This window comes from Thamnophis sirtalis, unplaced genomic scaffold, assembly GCF_051295495.1.
Source record: "Thamnophis sirtalis isolate CommonGarterSnake01/CBP01778 unplaced genomic scaffold, rThaSir2_p1.2 scaffold_11, whole genome shotgun sequence".
Classification (NCBI taxonomy): domain Eukaryota; kingdom Metazoa; phylum Chordata; class Lepidosauria; order Squamata; family Natricidae; genus Thamnophis; species Thamnophis sirtalis.
Window position 1 is genome coordinate 40,288,863 of NW_028261391.1, and position 23,708 is coordinate 40,312,570.

The window sequence follows — 23,708 nt, forward strand, 5'->3', positions numbered from 1 at the left end:
AGTACTTGATAAGAGTTGTCTTATAAAACATTAGAAAGATACTGACAATGGCTTTACATTTACTATGAAAACTATACTTGGCTATAATGCGGTCAATGACCAAATTATATCAATTAGACCTTGCAGAAAACCCTTTATTATGGAAATTATCTAAGCTAATCTTAAATCACTGAGGCAGAAGAAGAGATGATTGATGAATTTTATTTAACATTGAAATTGACAGAACATGCAAATAACATATGCTATTTGTAATTGGGGACTGGAACGCTAAAGTCAAAAATTTTAAGGAAAATAATGTAATTGGACTGTATGAAACTGAAATGTAGAATGGCAGCTTTCAAACAACCAGAAATAGAGAGAGGGGACGGGATATTGTCATCTCTGGACAAGATGAGTGGCACATAAATTTAATAAATAAATATATGGACATCGCTAGGTAGAATACATGGAAACCATATTGACTATTGTATGGTAGAACAAAATGGAAGAATTCAGTTTTGGTGGCAAAAATATGGCCAGAGAATCGAATTGCCAAACTGCAGGCAGCCGGTAGTCAGCAGAAGTAGACTGCAGTACTACATTCTGACCACTGCACCACCATGGCACAGAAATTGATATAAGCAATGGAAAAATTAGGAAAATTTCTAACCAACTCATACCAGCAAAATCTAGGGCATCACACAGTGGCAACTAGATTGGAACAGATTTATTTATTTATTTAATGTATGGCATATCATATACGGACTAGCAATATATATTAACATTTCACTTAGATCAGTAAAATACAATAAAATATTAATGTTTAAAAGATCTATGTTCAAATACAATGTCTAGGCCATTTAACCATTGAAATGCAGCATTTAAAAAAGATATTTGACTGGTATTGACCTCAGCTTATAGCTCATCACGAGTTGATCCACAGTTTGAAGTGGGACCCCACAGTCACACTGAGGGGATGGTACTATGTCCCATTTATACAGATAGTACCAGCAGATACCATGTGAGGTATACATTCTCTATTGGATTGCTGCCTGGCAATCTTTTTCTTGGTCATTTATATGTCTACCTATATCTGGATGTTTAGCAACCCATGTGGCTTTCCATTCAGTATCCAGGTTAAAGTTGTTGGGCAGATGTTGTGCAAGTTCAGTGGGGCATCCTGGATTTGAGTCTTCTGGCTGATAAATGAGGAAAGACAACATACACCGGTAGGAGTGAGTTGTTCATAATTTTTATATATTCCCTCACTTGTGCATCTTGCTTGTTGGAGGTGCTATATGGCTCAGAACAGGAAGCCATTAAGTCGGAGTGGTTTTAATATGTCTGTTTATAATCCTCATAATGTTGTTGAGTCTGGCGTCTAACTTATTAGTATGGCAGCTGTTAAGCCACACGGGCACAGTATTCAGCTACAAAGTAGACTAACCCTAGGGCGGAATAGAACAACCCTGAGGGTGGCAGCTGAAGCTCTCCATTTAATTGCACATAATTTCTGGAATATGTTGGAACAAATCAATTTATATTACTAAAGAAAGGAAACTTAACATAATGTCTGAAATGTTGTATACATTATACATTGGTAGTATAATTTTGCATACTACCAAAACCATACTTAAAATACTCAAAAACAAATTAGACCCTATAAGGAAAGGAGGATGGCAGATACTGAAAATGGCTTTGGAAATGGCCAAGAAACAAGAGACATTATTATTCACACACTGAGAAATCCTAAAGAATACCAAAAGAAGTCACTATGTTCTTCAGTGATTATGGAAAATCCTTTGATTTTATTAAACATGTCAAGGTGCAGAATGGGAATCCTGGAACATCTCACAGTTCTTATGTAAAACATTTACGCTGGTGAGGAAGCCTCAGTATACTGCAGAACATGGTGAAATTAAACCTCTCTAAATCAGCACAGGAATAAAACAAGGATGTACATGCTCCCCCTTTTAATGAAATCTATATGAAGGTTTCATATACTAGGGAAAGCTGGATTAGAAGAAGATGAATCTGGCTTTAAAATTGGAAGAAGAAACATCAAGAACCAATAATTATATTAATCGTACTACTCTGATAGCTGAACATGTAAATGATCTGCAAGCTCCAGTAAAAGTCAGGAAACAAAGTGAAAAGATGGAAGTGCAATGAAAAATAAAGATGGCCAAACTAATGACAAGTATTGCAACTAGATTTAGTATTGACAAAAATCTACTGAAGAGGTGAATAGCCACTGCCTTTTAGGTTCATTAATCAGCAATAAAGGAACAGTGATCAAGAAAGACTGTCCCTTGGTTGTGTATCAATGAAAGCCTTGGAGAAGATATTCAGATGCTGAGATGTGTTTATACATAACAAAGATAATAATCATACAGGTAGTGGTTTCTTGCAACACACTATGGAAGCAAAAATTGGACTCTGAAAAAAGCAGGATTGACTTGAGTACTGATAATTTAAAATCTCTTGAGAATGCCTTGAGGGCCAAGAAAAGGAACAAAGGAATTGTTTAACAAAACAACCTAGAGTTCTCACTTAAGGGACAAATGACCAATTTCAAATTATACATTATGCAGAAACTAGCTGTCTGAGAAGTCTATAATGCTGGGAAAAGTGAAAGGAAGAAGTAGTCAGCCAGGTGGATACACCTGATTGCAGCAGTGATGGATGCACCAGTTGATGACTTGAAAGACCAGGCAGGAACAGATCATCCTGGAGAAAATCTGTCTGTGTGATTGCTAAGAGTTGACACCCACTTGATGGCTCATAATCAGTTAAACTAATATGGAAACAGATGCATGCTTGCATTACTCCCTTTCTTATTCTGATTCCATCTTGTTTTCCAAATTTGGTTCTTGTTCATTGTAAAGGTTCTTCTGAAGAATGATCAGATGACAAAGTTATTAGCCTATGCGCCCTTTTGACACATTCTATATAATCAAAGAAATTGCTGTATACGGGAAAGCAAAGGTGAGCATCCTTTTTAAATATCTTGCTCATCTCACACAAGCTATCTTATCTTCCGTACACATCTTCTAAAAGCTGCCTGTTTATGTAAGGAAAACAACAAAATATCTTATTGCTTTTTTCAGCTTTGATTGTAACCTGGAATAAAATTGCTTTCAGTGCATCCACCTACTCCTCTCCCATGCTTTGGCAATGGTGATGGAGAAATCCCTGCTCATTTCTTCCTCCACCCTTCTTTCTTGGTACATGGAATGCTGCTACATTAGTAACTTAGGTATTAGGAACCCTGGGAATTATATTTGTCAGGTGCTGCCCTCAAATTTATATTTTAGAGATATTATCATGCTAAAGGTAGTCCAGGTGTCATGCAAAGAACACCGAAGAGGGTAAAGAAAGAAATATCCCCTCCACCCTATGTCAGAGAATTCACTTTCTATATTTGGCAGACTTGATCCATATTCCTGTCTAATTAAGGACTGACCTACAAGGAAAGGTTGTCCATCAATACTTAAAACCCGTTTTACAGCCAGTTTGATTCAAAACTGGATGCTCAGTCTTTTCTCTTTAACAATCATGCTTTCAGTAGGCAGACAGAATCACAAATCTGAGCTGACACAACATGTATCTGCAATATTTCATCAAATGAGGAAGCAGTTGCTTCACTTCCTGTGCCACTCACTATTTAATGAACAATTGCCATATTGTTACAAATACAAAGAAAGTTGATCAAAAATGGCATGTCAAATATGTTCTAATTTGTGGAATTATTTTGTATCCCTAATTACTGCTTCATTGCATATAGATTATATACAAATTGAATTCCCTAACATTGATTTGAAAATCAATGTTCAATTTAAAGTCAGTTTTCAGACTTCCCATGACAAACTCAGTAGAACCTATCCAGACCCTGAACAGATCATGGCTAGATAGTCACTAGGAAGAAGCCATTTTAAGCAGCCAATTAAACTCTAGAGAGGTACTTCTATTACACTTTAAATCTATTGCTTATTTTTTTGCTACACTTTGTAGATACTTTAGTTTGTAACTTCTCAGGCTAATGCAAAGTGGCAGTTGACATGCATTGTGCCAGTGGTGGGTTGCAGACGGTACGCCCCGGTACGGGAGTACTGGATCCTGCCCGTAGCATCGGATACCGTTCCGGTACGGTACAGTGCTCCGGAGGGCCACCTGCCTGCCTGCACTCCTTACCAGTGCTTTATGCTGTTGGTGCTTCCGCACATGTGCATGGCGCATATGGCGCCTGCACGACGCTCTGCAGAGCAGCTGGAGCATCACGGAGGCTTGTGGAAGTGTCATTTGATGCTGGAATGCATGTGCGTGCCATGCATGTGTGCGCACACATTGCGCGCATGCATGTGGGTAACTCCAAACCCATCACTGCATTGTACTATTATAGCATTATAACGTTAGTATTCTGTAAACATTCATTTATCTACCGCATTGTTGTTATAATGGACAAAACAATACAAAGGCCTGGGGTTGAGAGGACAAACTATATTTAATTTATTTTCCAAAATAATATCTAGCAGTGGATTTATTCATTTACTCATTCATCCCAAGTTATCATTTATTTACATAATTGTTTTTCTTTTCTTTTTAAAACTTTCTGTGTGATTCAGTATCAGGATAGTTAATATTACCTCTCAAGTACTGATTTATTTTATTTTTAAATAACCCAATAACCAAAGTTTTCTGGGTAAATTATCAATGATTACATACATTAATATACAGTACATGCATAGGAATAGATACATATACATACATATACCAATATATCCAAACATACAACAAAACACACAAACCTGAAGTTTAAAAACAGCAGTCATGGTGGATGACGTCAGCAAAAATAACAGAAAATGAAAACAAAACAAATCAAAACTCAAAACATGCTGGGTCAAATGGATTAATCTCTAAATGGCCAAATTCCCAAACCTCCTTAAAAATGGCAGTAATTCTTTAATTAGAAGGATGTGGTCAATTTTGGAAACAAACTAAACTATATCCCCAGGAAAGTAACCAAGGCAATAAAGGGCTTGCAAAATCCCAAAAGGAATAGTTGAGTAATGTTAAGCTTTGAGAACAGAATCTTAAGAGCAGCACAGGTTTACTAGTCTAGAAATATCAAACCAAAAGGTTTTCTGTATTCCAAGATCTGGGATTAAAAGCAGTGAGTAGAAATTGTGGAGAGATAAATGTTCACAAAAGGACGAATAACCTTAAAAAGAGCTGTTCAATAGTGAAACGAACAGACATGAGAGATGGTAGGCTCCCTCCATACTTGCACTGTGTTATATAGATCCTGTATAGGACAGAATAGTAAAGAAATCTCTCAAGTTCTCTTTCAGAACTATAACAATTTTTTTGGTTGCACATTCAGCACTCTGTTCAGAATTCAGTGAAACAGACAGAGCGATTGCCTCTTGTTCCTACTTCCCTTAGAATTCCCTTAATATACTGAGGATGAAACAGCATCTCCCAACATTGCCAAAAGAAGTTTAATAACATATGTCCCCTTCAATATGCCTAATCTTTTGTTTTGTCAGCCCTTTACAAGAGTGACCTTTATCACATCCCCAAGGTGTTGTTTTTTAAAAATGGACTTTAATTCCACTAGAGGCACATTTCTTGTGTGCCTCATCTTGCATGGAACAATTCACACATATTAAAATCTACCAGTTCCCTGCAGTCTTCTACAAATGGTGCAGTTAACCAAAGTTGGTATTTATAGTTTTTCTCCCCTTCTATTTATTTCTTCATAACTAAAGTAAATCCCAATAAACAAAAAACCATCAATCTTTTCAATTGCTTAGGAACAAGTCTTTCTCTGGAATTATGGAAGTGCTTGGTGATTTATAAAAATGCTATCTCACAACATGCACACTTTTATTGTAACACACAAGAATGAGCTTCTGCCAGACTATTTTAAGTACGCTTGATGAAAAAAGTCAACTCTGAACTCTGGCATGGCTATATTTAGCCGGAACATCTCTCTCTGGGATTCAGACTCTATTTGGAAACCTTGTAGCTTGGTGAGCTGCCAAACCATTTTTTTTTAAACAGACATCCCTCGGTGAGGTTTGTCCTCACTGTGTTTTATGATCAACTGCATTAACCTGAACAACAATGCCTTTTATGGTGCATCTGACTTGTGGGCAAATGTGGGGGGACAGCATGAAGAACCCCAAACAATCTTTTCCCATTCTGGCATTAATTTTTAAAGACATATAATTACTTTTGGTGAAATGAACTATGGTCAATATATCACTGATCTTGTTAAAGAGCTAAATTTGAAATAAAATGCTGCACTAACTGAATATTACAATCACTGCACCAAATAGAAGAGAGGGTAATATAATATGCATCAGTTCCATATTAAAATGCTAACAAACATATAAAGAATTACTATTCCATACAGCTAACCACAGGGAATGGCCCTAATACACTAGTATCTATAAACAAATTGTACACATACACACACACACACACACACACACACACACACACACACACACACAGGGTTAGTGACTCTGAACATGGATGTACATTATTCCTCAACATCAAGAGGTACACTTTTTATTCAAACAGGATGCAAAGGAAGATCTTCTCTTAATGTGACACACCTAAATGTTGCATTTTGTTGGACATGACAAATACTAATTCTGTTTATCTATCTCCTTCATTAAATTATGGGTAAAACTATTTATAATATTAATTTATTTATGTGTGCTTTTTACTTAATATTTTTGAAAATATAAATGTATACTATACACAAAAATGCTCCCCCACTAGTGGAATACTACATTTATCAATCTGATGCAGTTGTGTGAAGTAGAATTTTCCATATTTTGGGATCAGTGAAACAAGTAGATTACATGGATGATTCAGTAGACACCAGGAATGTGCATAAACCATGAAATAGCTTTTGCTTCAAACCCAAAACAAAGCAGTATGATTGGCAAGCTTGCTGAACCTTTTCAAATCAGTTATAGTTCAGCAGATACAAAACTGGGAACATTTTGATTATTTTGGGTTTTGATTGAAATAAAATCCAAAGGAATGACAAAGTCATCTAATGGGGTAAATCATAGGGCAAGTGTGATGTACATTCCCCCTCTCACTTCTCTGCCAGAGTGCCTGCCTGTAACCTTCCCATCCTTCTCCTTTCCTGTCAGTCAATGCTACTGCTCATATCTGGACATGCCATCACCAAGGAAACTCCTCGCCTTGATCTTATCATATTTTTAACCTCTCCAAGCCGATCCTGCTTGAAATTCCATATGTATACCCAAGCATCCAAAACACATTTTCATTCAGACATGGAATCAACACTTTGGTGCATGGAATGGTTTGTCTATGGATCTTTTGTGCATCCCCAGTAAATACTGTGTTCATTCTCTAAAGTTGATAGGCACACATAATCAGTGGGAAAACAAGAAGAAACAAAGATAAGAATTAAAAAGATAATTCTCTCAGTAGAGAGTTAATGCCATATTGGGAATTTTAGTATTCATTTAATTAATCCTGATTTTAAATTGAACCAACTTTCTAAGAACATAAAATTATTCAGGATGGTCAAACGGGAAGGGAAGGGCAGGATCTTCCCAAAGACTTTTAGAAGATGTTTACCTGAATGATAACTAAATCCCAGGTCATGGACACTAAGTCTGTTGATGGCTGTAAGTCATGAACTTCTGTGAAGACTCCATTTTAGACACAGCATGGAAACCAACAGCAGATAATATGTGCTGCTTGTAACTTTCGTGGAAACAATTGCCCAAGGAACCAGATATAGCAATAGAAGGACTTTTTGTTGAATCCAGGAGGACTGCTGTGAGCAAAATGTATTACAGTGCAATTTGTATCTCATAAATTCATGATAATGCTTTTTTGTTACAAGAATGAGTCCACTCATGGATGATTATTTAGGAAGGTACTAGTTGTTTCTTATATTAGCTATTATATGAAATTAGTATAATGCAATGCAATGCAAATTAAATATACCCTAATCCCATTAACTAAAGCAGGCTGAAGATGCTTTGCTTTTCCAGATGTTCCTAAAAAAGAACTCCCAGTATCATTAATCATTAATGATTAATCAGCAATTGGGCTGCTAGGAATTATAGTTCAACATTTGGATTGCTACAGTCTCCATCCTTAGCTTAAATCTATGGGACTGAACAACATAAGAAGAAGCTAGTTTACACCTGATCACTGAGCTGCAGTATTTAAATAATATATCAGTTTAAATATCTAAGTACTTTTATTCAAGTGAAAAGGTATCAGATTAAAAAGATTTCTTAAAAACAAAAAAGCATAGGTTGACCCTACCTAGGAAAAGGAATTTTGACTTTTATTATATATTCTGGTTTGGGGGGTTAAATAAAGGCAAATTTTCAAGTTCTCATCTAAACCACAGGGACCAGAGATTGTCTTCCAAGCTTTCGGGTTCTGCTGGAGCCCATCCTTAGGAAACTTCTCTATGTGTGCACTGACCTGTTCTGTGTGTAGTATTTATGGAGTGTCTGATTGTATGCGGCTTTTAGTTGTTAATTGGAATGTTGATAGCCAGCTTTTAAGGGCAAATTTCCCCAAGCTGGACAGCATCTGTCCAGCCTGTACCTCCTAACCCTAGCCATGGCCAAATTAAGCATAATAAACATAAAATTTCAATACATTAAATACTTGACACTTAAGATTGAAATAGACTGAATATATGTTATATATGTTATATGTGTTTAGAAAATATTAAACTATTTTGGGGGGAAAACGTGTGCATTTTTTACTATTGACTTTCACAAAGTGCAGAGTAAAAGAATATACATCATTTCCATACTTTTTTCCAAAGAGTGATTGTGATCATGGTTTCAGGTAGGTGGCAACCACTTTCTACACCCTTAAGTTGCTCTTGATCTGTGCTTATGCCAGCTTGACTCTATGCCAATTTAAGAAAATGCTATCTATAAGACCTTTGGCAGCAGCTTGCCAAAGATTCAATTCAAATCAGATTACAGGATATGATGACAACTTCCCTATTGCTACCATCCTGATCTAGTATAGATTCACAAATACCTGTTCCCAGTCCAGACTGGTGAAAAGTCATCCAGGCAGTTTCTGGTTTTAGGAAGGATTGGAATTTTGTCTCCCCATTCCTATTGCAGCATCTTAACTACCATATCTCACCAATCTGTCTGGCTCTCTACTAACAGATGTGGGTGTAAAACACAAGAAATTAAATTGGTAGATACGAATTTAAAACTTAAAGGTACCTGTATGGCACAACAGCTTGAAAATAAATATCCCTTTCTTGCATTTTCCCAACATGCTGCGCCCTTTACTTTGTTTTCAGCAAACCCCTGTAGTTTGATTGGTTATTGTTCAGAGGCAGAAATGCCCCCTCATATTTTCCAAGCTTTTCTTTAAGGAAGTCTGCTGCAACTTCTGTTACAGTCCTTTCTCAGTGATGTAGAATGAAAGCATTTGATATCCAGAACAATCTTGGTTAAATACCTGGCAAAAATATATTTTGATTATATTTTTCCTTCTCTGGATTAATTTTCCACTAGGATTTCATTGACACCATTTTGTCATGTTTCCAGTCACTTGAGCTAGAAGAGTTTCACACATACATCCCATTCAAATAGCCCAAATAATCAGGTTCACAGTCTGATAAACAAGTGTTGTAACCTGTAAACTAAATAAGATGTGGAATGGAAGCTGCAGTAGATCCTTCTTGAGGAAAAACTCAGAAAATGGTGAGGGAGCATTCTTGCTTTTGCATAGTAACCAATTAAACTGCAGGAGTCTGCCTAGAACAAATTTAAGCACAGCAGGTGACTTGAACAGCAAAACCTGAGCTTACACAAACCAGGAGTTATTACTTTCAACTTTCAAGGACAGGAAAACACTGCTGAATGTCACATTTGTAGGTGGTTGTACACGAGTAGAACATTGTCCATTCTTACCTTCCAGAAACTGTTGCTGATCCTTATTCACATTAAAACTAGCTGGAAATATGGATAAGACCTAAGACATTTTAGTGCATCTGGTTTTCCCCCCCATTATTTGTAGAAGGACGTGAATCATCCATATTTTATGGTCTCTTCTGAAATGCTCAGGCAAGAAAGATATTAGTCAAAGCTCATCTCTTACTGAATGCTAACTGTTTTTTGGCACCATAAGGAGATAAGGACCATTTTTTATGTTGGTAGACCAGCCCAACAAACAAATAATACAAGGTTCAGCTTTTCAATCACTGTAATATCTTAGAAGAGGGAAATAATCCAGATTGGATGAAGTATTATAAAAACAGTTTCAAAGTGTTAAGCTCTAGACATAAAGAATAGACTGTATTCTTTTTTAGGAAACCAGTATTGTGCCAGTTTACACATTTTATTATATTATATTTAGAATAGTGGGAGCTCTCAACCCTTAGTTATTCCACTCACATAATCGTCATAGAGCAGTTCCATCAAATCACAGTATATCTGTGGCATCCAAAGGTTAGGATAGAGCAGTGATGGCTAACCTTTTTTGAATTGTGTGCCAAAAGTGGGGGGAGTGCAGGGGGAGGTCGTGCCTGGGCAGCTCCAGTTTGCTCATAGGGGTGTTTTTTTGCCTTCTGGAGCCTCCAGGGAAGTCTCCTAAAGGCTCTGAAGGGCAAAAAAACCGCCCCTATGAGTAAACCGGAAGTTTGTTCCTGGAATTCTGGTTTGCCTGTAGGGCCGATTTTTCACTCTCTGGAGGCTTCAAGAAAGCTTCAAGAAAGCCTCCAGAGGGCGAAAAACGGCCTTAAGAGAAGGCCAAAGTCAGCTGGCCAGTGTGCACTTGCACGCTGGAACTGACAGGGCAACACCTTGTGTGCCCTAACAAATGGCTCCATGTGCCACCTTTGCACAAATGGCTACACAAGCCATAGGTTCACCATCATGGGGATAGAATATCAATTCCATTTAGGAATTTTAGGTTGAGCTGGCTTTATAGCCTATATTTAATTCAAACAACATTCTTCTGGAATAGTTATTATTCAAGTAAAGAGTTATCTGGAACTACATATCATTTCAGTCAACAAAATATAAAATTTAATTCTGCTTTGAGGGTTAAAGTAATCATATTTTCCATTCATAACAACCAGGAATATCAATCTCACTATAAAAAAAATGATCACAAGGATCAGCCTGCTTATGCAGGGAGGTGTTTTGTAGCAGTGATTCAACAAGAGTCATGTTTTTTGAGTGAGGAATTCTGCCAAATTCTGTTATTAAAAGAAGATGAATTTTACATCAACCCCACCTGATATCTCCTTGCCTGCAATTCTTTCTCCCATCAATATAGTATGTCTTCATGCCAGTAGAAAAGACGCTTAAGTAGAAATGGAATAAAAAAATCTTATTTCTAGCATTCTCTTAAGCTCAGAGTAAGGGCTTGCTTTCTTGGTCTGTTTAAGTTTAAATGAAACAAACAAATTAATGACCAACAGCCTGACATGACCTACTGCATAACTCAAGATGCCAGTCCATGTTAATGATGCCTTGACTTAAGAAATCATATCTGTAGCTTCATGTGCATGATTTCATGGACACTAAATGTAACCATTTTCTGCTAAAGGGGGATGTATTTTACAAACTCCAAGCTCAGCCTGTTTTAGGATTATTTGATGGTCTTTTCTGACTGAATAAAACTAGTAAGATTCCAAGGAGGGTGATTTGGCCTCTAATTCAGTTTTTATCTGCGCACCATTCCATTCTCCCTGTGTCTTTCTTGGTGTGCTTAAATGCTCTCAGCTGATCAGAAAGCAACCAACATTTGTTTCCCTTTAAAAATAGATAATTAATTGCCTTCCAAATTTTACTGATGACCTATTCCTACATCTTGAAGATTACTTTTACACTACCAAAACACCAGAATACAATTACACACACACACACACACACACACACACACACACATTGGCGGGAGGGAAAATATTGGGAAATAGAGGAGACTGCTAGAAGAACTAGCATTCTTATAATATTTCAATGCAACCTTTATTTACCACTCCTTTAATGTTAAAATTAATGCATTTGTTTTTAAAAATATTTTTATCCTGAAATAGTATATTATATGAGAAAACTGATACAAGATGCTTTTCACCTTTAAATAAAGTCTATTTTGATGTAGGATAATGATTTAGGTTCTAAATCATTAGATAATGGTTTAGAATCTATTAAAATAAATTCAGAAGGCATCTGTTGTGAAAACGTGCATAGGTGCAAAGTTCCATTAAAAGTCAGATGGGAATAACAAGGATAGGAAAAAACTTAACATATTTAATTTTAAAAATCTGCTTAGGAAGCTCCCAAAACAACAGCCGACAACTCTTTCCAATTAACAGTATCATCCAGGTACTTTAGATCTTTTCTGACTGAAGGATGTCTGAAAGATCTGGGTTCCACTCATTTATTTCATTGTTAACATGTTTGGAAAAGTACATTAAAAAGGATAAATAAAAGTTATTTTTGCCAAGGATTCCATTTGGTCTACGCCACAGAAAAGTGAGCTTGAAAATCTCAGATATAATGAAATTAGCCATGTTATAAATTAACCAGCTGCTCAGCAGACATTTTTTTTTGTATTGCATCACAGCCTAAAAGAAATATCTGGTCTCCATACCTGTTGATTTAAGCTGAAGCCTCCCCTTTGAGGCTTCTTTAGATTTCAGAAATTGATTTTAAAATAATTATAAATTTTAGAAGAAAAGGTTAATCAATAAAACTTTGTCATGACAGTTAATAAATACAAGATGGAATTGTTTCTAGACATTTTTCCATTATTAGGTCTTATTCTCACATTCTCTTTGGCATGAATCCTCCACGAATCATTTTTAAATGACACAATATTGCCTTCATGTCATCCTTATCCCACAGTATTGGTAATTTAATGTCATATTTAGCTATTCCAGTTTTAAAACGTTTAAAATATTTAAAGTGTTCTCTCTTCTCCCGTAACAATTGTTGCCACAGATATAATCTAGAACAATTAATGGTGCAGTGATTGATGAGTGTTGGGGTCTTTCGGGGTGTCAAACTCGTGGCCCACAGGCAAGATGTGTCACACACTGGCCACACCCATCCCAGTTTAGCAAAGGGGGGGGAGTTGTGATACCTCACGTGACGCCATGAGTTTGACACCCCTGTTCTAGCTCTTATTATTTTAAGCTGATGTAGGCATGTTCCCTCCCTTCCACCACTGAGCATTCATGATCACTTTGACTGGATTGCAGCAGAGAGCCATTTAGCTTCCAGCAAGGCCTATATAATGCCTTATAAATGCTTTCCAAAGAGTTCTAGATGTACTAATTACATGGGTTTAGTTCTGTTTTCCAAAGGACTAGATTTCAGTTGGTGCTAACAACTGAACTAAATTATGCCAGTTGTGTGTTACTGATTCTGAGTGTCTATTATCCACTTTCCATTGATTTGGTCAACAAACAAAAAAAATTTTTTTAGTTTTGTCATTAAAGGTACAAAAATTGTTCCTATCCCACAAGTTACATCCAGATGATGCTAACCACAGCCATTATCTGTGCTATCTCCACTGAAGCAACTTAGCCTGACTGACAAGTCACAAACATGGAGAAGGAACATAGGGTAAAGGAGGAGGGAGCACCTTTGATACTCTTTGTAATTCCTGCAGTGATGACTTGTCAGCTGAGCTGCTTCTAAACATAGGTCTCATCCCTTTTTGAAAGAGCAATAAACCCATGACATGAGTGGAGGGTAAAGTGACAGACAGCTCTCCCAACACATTAAACATCTTTTGGAAAACTCCACTCTGCCTTCTTATCCAATATCCTGTGTCTACTTCTCATCCACCATCCAGAAATTGCTAAGCATGCTCTAACCCAGTGTTTCCCAACCTTGGCAACTTGAAGATGTCTGGATTTCAACTCCCAGAATTCCCCAGCCAGGGGAATGCTGGCTGGGGAATTCTGGGAGTTGAAGTCCAGACATCTTCAAGTTGCCAAGGTTGGGAAACCCTGCTCTAACCTAGTACAAATCTGTTTTCTTAATAATCTTTTTCTGTCTTTCATATAATGTAAAAGGGCCATGTAACAAATGTTGAACATGAAGTAAAATCATATGTGTGGCTATAAACAATAAAAATGTAAGCTGCATTTCTGCATTTATTTCAAATGCTTTTATGACACTTCAGTTATTTGGACTCTGGGTGGCTCATTTAAGGTGTAATTTTAATAGTCCTAACTACAGACTTTTAAAATGTAATTCTGACTTGATCTCCAAAGTTGACCTTATGTACTATGCAATAAATATTGTAGTCAGATACTACATACCTGCTCCTCTGACCTTAGTAGCAAAGTGTTATGGCTAGTACTTAATAATCAATAATAGAGCTTATTAAAAATATCCATCTTCAGAGAATGACTACGTGATATATACTGAGCTACTGAGTTAATAAGAGGAATGTGTGATGAAAGAGAAAAGAGAACAAAAATAGTTTAAGAGGAAGAATCAAAATGCAAAAGTGTCTCTGTTTATTCCATAGCTCTACAAAAGTTCCTGCGGCTCTTTTCTGTTATTGTTTTAATTGAAAATATTCATGCAAACTATTTTAGTTTATTATTAAATTTAAATAAAATAGGCAAGGGAATCACATTTTTCCTTGCTGTTGACTGTCATTATTCATGAACATGTACTCCCTTTCGAATTACTTTGAATTAAGGGTAAAATACTTTTATCTATGAGTTATATTTTGATCCTCTTCTAATATTTGGCATGTTAAAGTTTAAGCCCTTTCTAGCATGCTGTTCTACCTTTCCGAACCTTTTTATCCAGATGGGCTGTATATACAGTACTTTGTTAGCCTTAATATTCAGCATATAATTCATAATTTCCATATCCATCATGATGGCTATAGAATTATTTTTGCTGGGCAGATGGGTTACATGCTTTTAAACATGGATTCCTCCCAGTGTAGCTAGACCATGGTTTCTATATATACTGTATCCAAAGTATCCTTCTGATTATAGCTTCCTCAACAAAAGGAGTACAGGACCATTGTACAAATATAAAAGTTGTTTCATCATAATATCACCATGCATATGATCTCATTTTAAAAACATAATTATGACTCGCTGTGGATAGCTATCATTAAAATATATGCTTACCAAGAAGGCCAAGAGAATACCAGGCTACCTGTTGAGCAGAATTAGAGATGCTATTAATGCAAGAAAACTTCCTTTAAAATATTCAAGCCTTCTCAAATAATAATAATTTAAAAAGAAGACTGGGTGAAAGTGTGCAAGCTATCAAAATTCTCTTAGCTTGATATTTCCAAGGATACTCAAAGTACATTTATCATAGCAAAGTTAATGAACACATTACAAATAAAAAAATTCAGTGAGTGCCATAATTATAGTGAAACCACAGTTCAAATCTTTGAACCTCTTTTTCTTATCTGTGTGAAGTAAAACATTACTCTTTTGAATAAGAGTTATTGTTTCTGCTTGTCTCTTATTTTGGTAACAGACTAATCTAGTATCAAGCTTGTGATTGTGTGAAAACTGCTATCACACAAACAATTAGTAAATGATGCAAAAGGAGAAAGACCAATGGAATAGAAAACTAACCAGTTAGGGTTAGGGTTAGAGTTAGGGTTAGGGTTAGGGAAAAGAGCTGACCATGCTTAAACAGATCCCACGAAGAATTCGGGAACAACGTAGGCAATACCAATTCTTAACAAACGAGTTAAATAAAAATAGAATAATGTACAGATGGTTGGTACCAGAAGGGGTTCTGGTATCTTGGCAAGGAAAAAGATATAAGATAGAGAATTTAGAAGAAGCACACAAATTCTATGAAGAACACTGCAATAGGGAAAGAGAACAAGGAAGCAAAGAGGAACTAGAATGCAGAGGTCAAGAGGAAGAAACATTAGAAGACAGCGGAAGAAGCAGGAGAGAACAGAGGCAAGAAAGAGAGAGAGCAGAAAAGGAAGGTGCGAGAGGGAAAAGTCAGATACAAACTAGAAGTAAAAGAAACAATCCCAGCTAAAGATGGATCAAGAAATAACAATTATGTCGATAAACTTGAATGAACTGAACGCACTAAAAAAAAAAAAAAGAACCCAGTTGTTTAATAATCTTAAGAAATTGTAAGTAGACCAGATATGGGATAATTGGTATAGATGGATGGAGCAAAGAAATAAAAAGCAATGAAAGAATAGAACAACTCTCAAAAATAATAATTATGAGTAAAACAGGGGGGTCATGATTGGTGAAATCAAATCAGGATGATAGCTGGCATATAGACTGTAGAATGATAGAGAAAAAAGGAAATGATATGGAAAAAAAATGGACTTGTGGAAATAACATCCCAAAGAAACATAAACTGGATTTGAAAGAGACACCTATAACAATAGAAAAAGAAAGGAAGGGAAGAAGGAAGGAAAGGAGGGGAGGAAGGAAGTAGCGAATGGAGGGACGAAGGAAAAGAAAGAAGTGGAGGGTGGAAGAGAGAGAGAGAGAAGGAGAGATAGTAGGAGAAGAAGAAATGTGGAGGAGAGGTAGGCGAAGAAGGAAGAGGTAAGGAGAGGTGGGTGGAAGGGAGAGAAAGAGAAGGAGAGGAGGGAGGAAGAGAGAAAAAGAGAAGGAGAGAGGGTAGGAAGGAGAAGAAAAAGGGTAGGAGTAGGGGAGAAGTAAGGGAAGGAAGAAGGGAAAGGAGAGGAGGAAGAAAGGAAGTAGAAAAGGAAGGGAGGGAGAAAAGGAAAGAAAGAGAAAATAAGGTGGTGTCATACCAGGTGTGAAGGATGGTAAACAAAGCATTCCAAATTATACTTTATAACCTTTTAAATGGAATAATAATAATAATATAAGAATGGCAAAGAAAAAGAATAACTATGTTAATGTATACCTATAACTGTATGTAAGAGAATAAATGACAGTAAAAATATAAATCACAATATAGATAAATAATACTTGATCATAAGTAGCTAAGTATAAATGAATAAATAAATGTATATAAGAATGGATAATGAATAACGAGATTATGAACGCAAGATAGAAATGTTATGTATAGAAGGGAAAACACTAACTGCAAAGAAACCGATTCGGAACTGCTGTATGATATATGATAGAGCTTATTGTTCCTATGTTGTTTTTAAGTTATGTGTTTGTTTCTGTTGATGCATTTATTTGTTTAAAATAAAAAATAAAAAAATAAAAAAAATTTTTTTTAAAAGAAAACTAACCAGTGGGGCCATTGCATTATGAGGATCATTAAGAAAGGATAGGGGAAGGAGTCTTGTTCAGAAAAATATAGAAAGATCAGAGGAAATGAATAAATATATTTTATTCCTTACTATTAAGAATTTCTATTAAGAATGGGAAAGAGTTTTGGATTTTATTTTCAGGAGGAAGCAGATGCAGTTATTGAAGCCAAATTGACAAACTAAAATTAAATAAACTTTCTGGCTCCATGTAGATTCCACTCAGAAGTTCTTGAGCGACTTAAACACAAAGTTGATGATCTAGGCAATAAATCACAGATCACAGGTTACAGATTAGCTCAGCTTCATAGCTTGACATGGTTAAAAACTCTCAACATGGTTCAATGAGATTTGACCTGAATGAAGCCATGCACAGCAGTTGATGGTTCACTGATAGAGCAAAGATGGGGAAGACTTTTATACTTTCAGGAGGTTTAAACATGAGACTTCCTCATTCCACCCTTCCAAAGTAGGCTATTTGGCATCATGGACTTGCAACTGTATACTTACAATTGTATGTATGTGACAATTGCTGGTTCTCATTTTAAACACCTCAGATTTTATACTATGCCTTCTTCAGGGGTGAAATTTACTTACCTTCACTACCGGTTCGCAAATATCAGTGCACAGGCCACCTTCCATGCATGTGCAGATCATAAAAAATGGACGTGATGACATCGGGCAGGTGGGTGGAGCCTGTTACTGACCGTGCCTGCAAAACTGGTGGGATTCAGCCAGTTTGCACCTATTCAGGAGAACCAGTTGTTAACTTTCTAAGCAGTTCGGAGAACTGGTTGTTGGAAGAAATCTCATTTTGTTTTTTTCCACTTTACAGGGCTAATCCTGTAAGGAAGGCAGGAAGGAAACATTCTGGTGTTGTTTCTAGCCTGATCCTTATTGCCCTGCTTACAGAAACTGCCTCTCTGGCTAATCCTTAGTACATTGTAACAGCTAAGGTGAAGCGCCCATCTTCACGTGAGTGATGTTGAGTTGGCCACACCCACCCAGTCACATGACCACCGAGCCCCACCTACCCAGCTGGTCATTAGGGCAGAGAACGGTTGTTAAATTATTTGAATCCCACCACTGCTGCAAAGGTAAGTAGAACAGTGAGGGGGCGAATCTGCTGTGCCACTCAATTTAGATTAGCTAAAAAGCAGGAAATCCTGCTTGCTAGCTAATATAAATCACGTATCACAGCTGAAATACTGGTTCAGCCAAACCGGCAGCATTTTTTTTAGTACTGGTACAGGCAAACCAGTCTAAACCAGTAGCATTTCACCCCTGGCCTTCTTCATTTTTCCTTTCCATCTGTGCTGGAAATGTTAGTTGATTCTCCCTTTCTTCATTTGCTTTTGGGTAGCTAGAGGAGATATCTCATAAGTCATAACTTCTGGCTGATGTAGAAATTATATTGTACAGCCAGTCTTATGTCTTGGGTAAATGTTGAGGTTTTGGAGAAGGATATGGAGTCCCAGACTGTAGTCCCGGGGACTCACTAGGCAATTTTGAGCAACTTAATCTACTAGCCTAACATACAAAGTTGTTGCTGGGTAGTAAATTAAGAAGGAGGATCACTCTATATAGTTACCTTGAGCTCCTGAATGAAAATAGGATATTAGACAAAGTAATTACATAAATGATGTTGTCAAAGACAATAGAGTAGATATGCCATTTGCTGTCTGGCAAGAATATTCTATGTCCTTCCAATAAATCAGGTACTCTATTCTGGTCATTATGCATCAGAAGTCTAAAATATTTCATGTACTCCTGAGTTAAATTTTAAAATCCTATTATAGTAGCAAGCATTATTTAAAAATTAAAATAAACATCACTGTTCTTTCTTCTGGTTTCAGTTACACAGTTGCCATAGAAAACAGCAGTTTTCTCAAGGTTAAAGAGGTAACAGCAGGCAAGGATTGCAAACCAAAACAAAGTCTCTGGAAAAAAAAGAAACTTAAGTGATGTTTGCTTTTTACAGGAATATGCAGAAAAACAATCAGTTCCATAAGCGATGTCATGGTTGCTAGCCAGCCCGAATTTCATGAGCAAAATCCACACAAACATCACACAAGAAACAGAGATTAGACAATTCCAGCTGAGGCTGCCTTGATCATAGATCAAGCTGCAGCCAGCTATCTTTAATAAAAATATTTAATCCCTTGTTTGGCAAAGAGCCTCATACAACATACCTGCTTGGGTTGCCAGATGTGAGGGATGGGAGGCCTTATGTTATCATCATCTTGACTGCTCCAATTCTGATGATTCTTGCCTTTGTTTCTCCTGAGGCTGACATTCCACAAATTCTGCTGTAGCAGCTTCTTCAAATTCAGAATTAGCACCTGAGTCCTGGGCAATGACACATGGGAAAAGGATAGGACATTCTTTGTAGTGGCTGATTAAAACAGGAGGACCAATTAAAACTATGGCTATTAACACATCAGCCATAAGATAGGGTGACAGTCACCAATGTAGAGATCTTTGGAAAGGAAATGCACAACTCATGGAAGATTAAGGTCATCAGTGGCTACTAAATTAATGGTCACTTATTACCTCTGGATTCAAAAACGGTATAGCTGAATTACAGCTATAATGGGACATCAGTAATGAAGGACTGTTACTTTCCTGCCCATATCTACAACCTTTCTGAATGCATCCGATTGGCCATTAAGTGACCAGAATGGGCTGATCCAACAGGCCTCTTATGTTCTTATTTGAAGAACTACTCTCTTTGACCCATATTATGCTTTCAACAGCAGCCTACCTAATACTTCATGTTCCCACAAGTATGATGATAGCTAGCCTGCAATTATAATTTTTTACAGCTGGTTATTATTTTCTTTTCCATTCACATAAAATAACATGACATTGCAGATTACACTGCAGGTTGGAAACAAGAGCTACAACTCTTAAGTGATTTTTATAAACAATTTTATACTATTGACCAATATTAACAACTGCAAAAATACAAATGGACAAAAACAAGCAGAAGTTTATATTGGAGAGTCATAAAAAATAAAGCCAGAACACTATATCAGAATCTCAGGAAATAAGGTTATATTCAAGGCAGGAAAAAAGAGGGGGAGGACAATAAAGGCTGTTTTAGAATAATAGTGAATTGAATAACGATGAGAGATGTCATACTGAAGTTCTTAATCCTCTTACATGAGGATTTGTTCCCCAGCATGAAAGCTGCAACACTGGCCTTTTCATGCATTAAAACAAAAATCTCTAAAGTCTTGTGAATTATGTCAGAAAGACTGCTTTGTAGGACTGTCTGCCTTTAAGTGTCTACTTTTGTAATTTTTCAGTGCTGTTGCCATCTAATTAATAGTAAATTATGCAATGAGGCAACCTCTGTATTTTTCTGCATTGTGGTGCTAATATAAATTGAGACCTCCAGAGAATTAATTCTGATAGAACCTGCTTGTATTTAGTAAGATGTGAAGGTTTGTGTATCTATATGTGTGTAACAGAATGCTGTAAGCAGTTTTGGTTAAAGCTGAATTGCAATACTTGTAGGTTTTCAATAACATTGGAATAGGGCATGTGGTAGATAATTCTTAGATGGAGAACAGCTAGGAGCAGCAAAGATGCTGTGAAAATTGATTCACAGAAAGTAAACATCCTGATTTTACATCAGGCCGTTATCAAAACAAGGAACAGATGGAATTCTCCCGCCCAAATGAAAACTGTTTCTAGCTCTCTATGCAGAGTGGGTGGGAGAAAATGATGCAAGAAATGTGAACATTGATTATTATAAATAGAATTTGCATTTTATATTCAGCAGTTGCTAGAATTCTTTCATGAGGGCTTATTAGCTTTTATTCAAGAATGATCTTAGAAACTCCTAGACTTCTGTGGCTAGTTCATTAGTTTCAGTTCAGTTTCCAGAAGAGAGGGCCCAACAATTGCCTCTCTGCCCTTATTCAATCAGAAGTAGTCATGCACCGGGCTCACAAATCCCACTACTGTCCTATTATGTGGAACCTTCCATCTCTATGAGCTGCTCTGGGATGACAAGAGAATAAGGCCATCGCAACTTGATATCCAACTAGAAGCTACTCTCTTACCACTGCCATGGCTTCTGGTTATAACTTTAGGGTATAAAGTTTGGTTCCATGTCCTGATGGTGAGTTGGCAGACTGACCCTGACTAATAATGGCACCTTGGTGCAGGATTAGTAAAGCTTTCCTTTGCCGGTACAATTCACTCTAAATGCAGAGCAAGGAAGAATTGCTAGCCATCAACGTGCCCCTTGGCTTGTCTCACCCAAGGCTTCAGATTTAAAAATCCTCCATAATGCACCTTCTTTTCAGCAAAGGAGGTATTAGCAATCAGATGTCCTACTTCTGATCTTTCTCTGTGTGGGAATGAGATGTGGGCTGCATAAAATGTCTTGGTAACCATATGCAGCCTGCAGCACTTGAGTTTGGATTAAGCTATATAAGTACTATAACTTCATTATTGTGTTGGTCTCTATCACTTATACTTCAAGGATGCATTCAGTATGGAGCACTTTTAAAATTGAACAGAGATTTTAAACACTTCCCATATTCAAACTTCCCAATTTTGCAAAAAGACATAACCATTTTCAAGCATTTCAATACTGTGATATGTGATAATTCCTCTGAACAGGAACAGATAGCAGGAGATTTGATCACTGAAGTAAAGAGTAGTTCAGGAGATAGTATAGTTTTCTAAACATTATGAATCTGTACATTAAGATAAATTATTAATATAGTTTGTATGATAATTGTCCTAAAACAAATACCATTCTATTCAATTGGATTATAGAGATTTTCGAACCCAACACCAGGAAGAAAGTACCTGTTGTGGAATTCCACCAATAATATTTAAAACATCACAGGGGATTTTCAAAAATAGCAATAGCACTTAGACTTATATACTGCTTTGCAGTGCTTTACAGCCCTCTCTAAGCAGTTTACAGAGTCAACATATTGCCCCCGACAATCTGGCTCCTCAGAAGGATAGAAGGCTGAGTCAACCTTTCAACAGACACCTCTCTGCCAACACATGACAGGTCAATGCTTTCATCTAAGATAAAATATTGGATAATACATAGGTTATCAGGAGTTGGCTTATCCTTAAAAAACCTGGACCTTTGTGTTCAAGGTCCATGATTTCTGTTACAGACTTTCTTGATTATACATTGCAACTGGAAAATAAAGCCAAAATACAACATCCCACCATAGCTCCTTCTACCAATATCTTCTTTGATGTTTGTTCCTAGACCAAACTCTAGTCCCTTCTCTTTCATCATCTCCCTAAGATGTCCTATAAGAAATAAAATCTAATAAAACCTAGGAGGAAAAAGCAGTTCTTTCCCTGCTAGAGTCCAATCTCTGTCCCAAAGTTTATTGAGGATGACAAACAGGTCAATCAGTTTTAAGGAAGTTCCAAGGAGCAGTGCCCTTTAGGTAGTGGTGGGTTTCAAAAATTTTTAGAACCTCTTCTGTAGGTGTGGCCTGCTTTGTGGGATTGGCTTGCCGGCCATTTGACTGGGTGGGAATGCCTTGCCGGCCATGTGACTGGGTGGAAGTGGCTTGCCAGCCATGTGACTGGGCGGGAGTAGCTTGGTGCTTAGCAACCAAAATGTTGGCTCAGGAACTCTGGCATTTGAAGCATGCAAGTCTTAAAGCTGTCAAGTTACAAGACCTTTGCACCCCTAACCCTTTAGAAAAAAAAACCCAGGGGTGTTCAAACTTGACAGCTTTAAGACTTGTGGACTTCAGCTCCCAGAATTCCTTCTCTTGCTCTTCATCTTGATGATGTGTGGATGAGTGGGGGGAGGGAGCTGGAACCGGTTCTAAACAGCACTGTAGATTTGTGGAACCTCATCTATAGAAGAGGTTAGAACTGGCTGGAACCCATCCCTGCCTTTAGGTCACAAAACCAGCAATAACTTCACTGCCACAGGGCAGCATGTCTTTCAACCCAGGAATCAGGATGATTTTTCTGCAGAGAAGTTCCATTTAAGAATACTTTCAGAAGCCGACCATGCAAAAAGAAACTGGAAGCAAGTGCATGTTGTCCTCCAATGGGGTGCTGGATTACCTGTGTTGGACATGCTATCTGAGAATTCTGAGAGTTGCGGTACCACCATCGCCATAAAAGAAATCTGTCTATTCAATAATCAACAAGTTTCTTTCAAAATAATTAATAAAGTATGAATTGGGTTTTATAAGAGTATATTAAAATGTGTTACTAAAATAATAAGAAATCATCATGGGATCCATCTAAAGAACTCAGTTCTGTGCATTTTAACTTTGATATAAATTCCACTGGGTAAATGCTTAGATTTCCATGATGTATTTACACCATTTGTTTGTTACTTACTTTAAATATATATATATATATATAGGATTGTTTTCCTGTATAGAAAAATGGACTATGTTTGAAAACTAGTTGGAAACTTCAGTTAGTCCAAAATAATATAG

At 36.9% G+C, this 23,708-nt stretch overlaps 1 protein-coding gene and 1 pseudogene across 6 annotated transcripts in view; one reads left to right on the top strand and one right to left on the bottom strand.

The window, feature by feature from the left end:
• The window catches only part of LOC148043619 (transient receptor potential cation channel subfamily M member 2-like), a 55,323-nt pseudogene extending 31,949 nt beyond the window's left edge, over positions 1–23,374 (bottom strand). Inside the window, exons 1-3 of the transcript XR_015698090.1 lie at positions 23,326–23,374; positions 22,449–22,545; positions 19,440–19,596 (exon numbers count right to left, since the gene is read on the bottom strand). The product of XR_015698090.1 is annotated as a transient receptor potential cation channel subfamily M member 2-like (transcript). The remainder of the gene's footprint in view (positions 1–19,439; positions 19,597–22,448; positions 22,546–23,325) is intronic.
• DGKG (diacylglycerol kinase gamma) overlaps positions 1–23,708 on the top strand; it is a 159,362-nt gene that overhangs the window by 21,062 nt on the left and 114,592 nt on the right. The window lies entirely within an intron of this gene.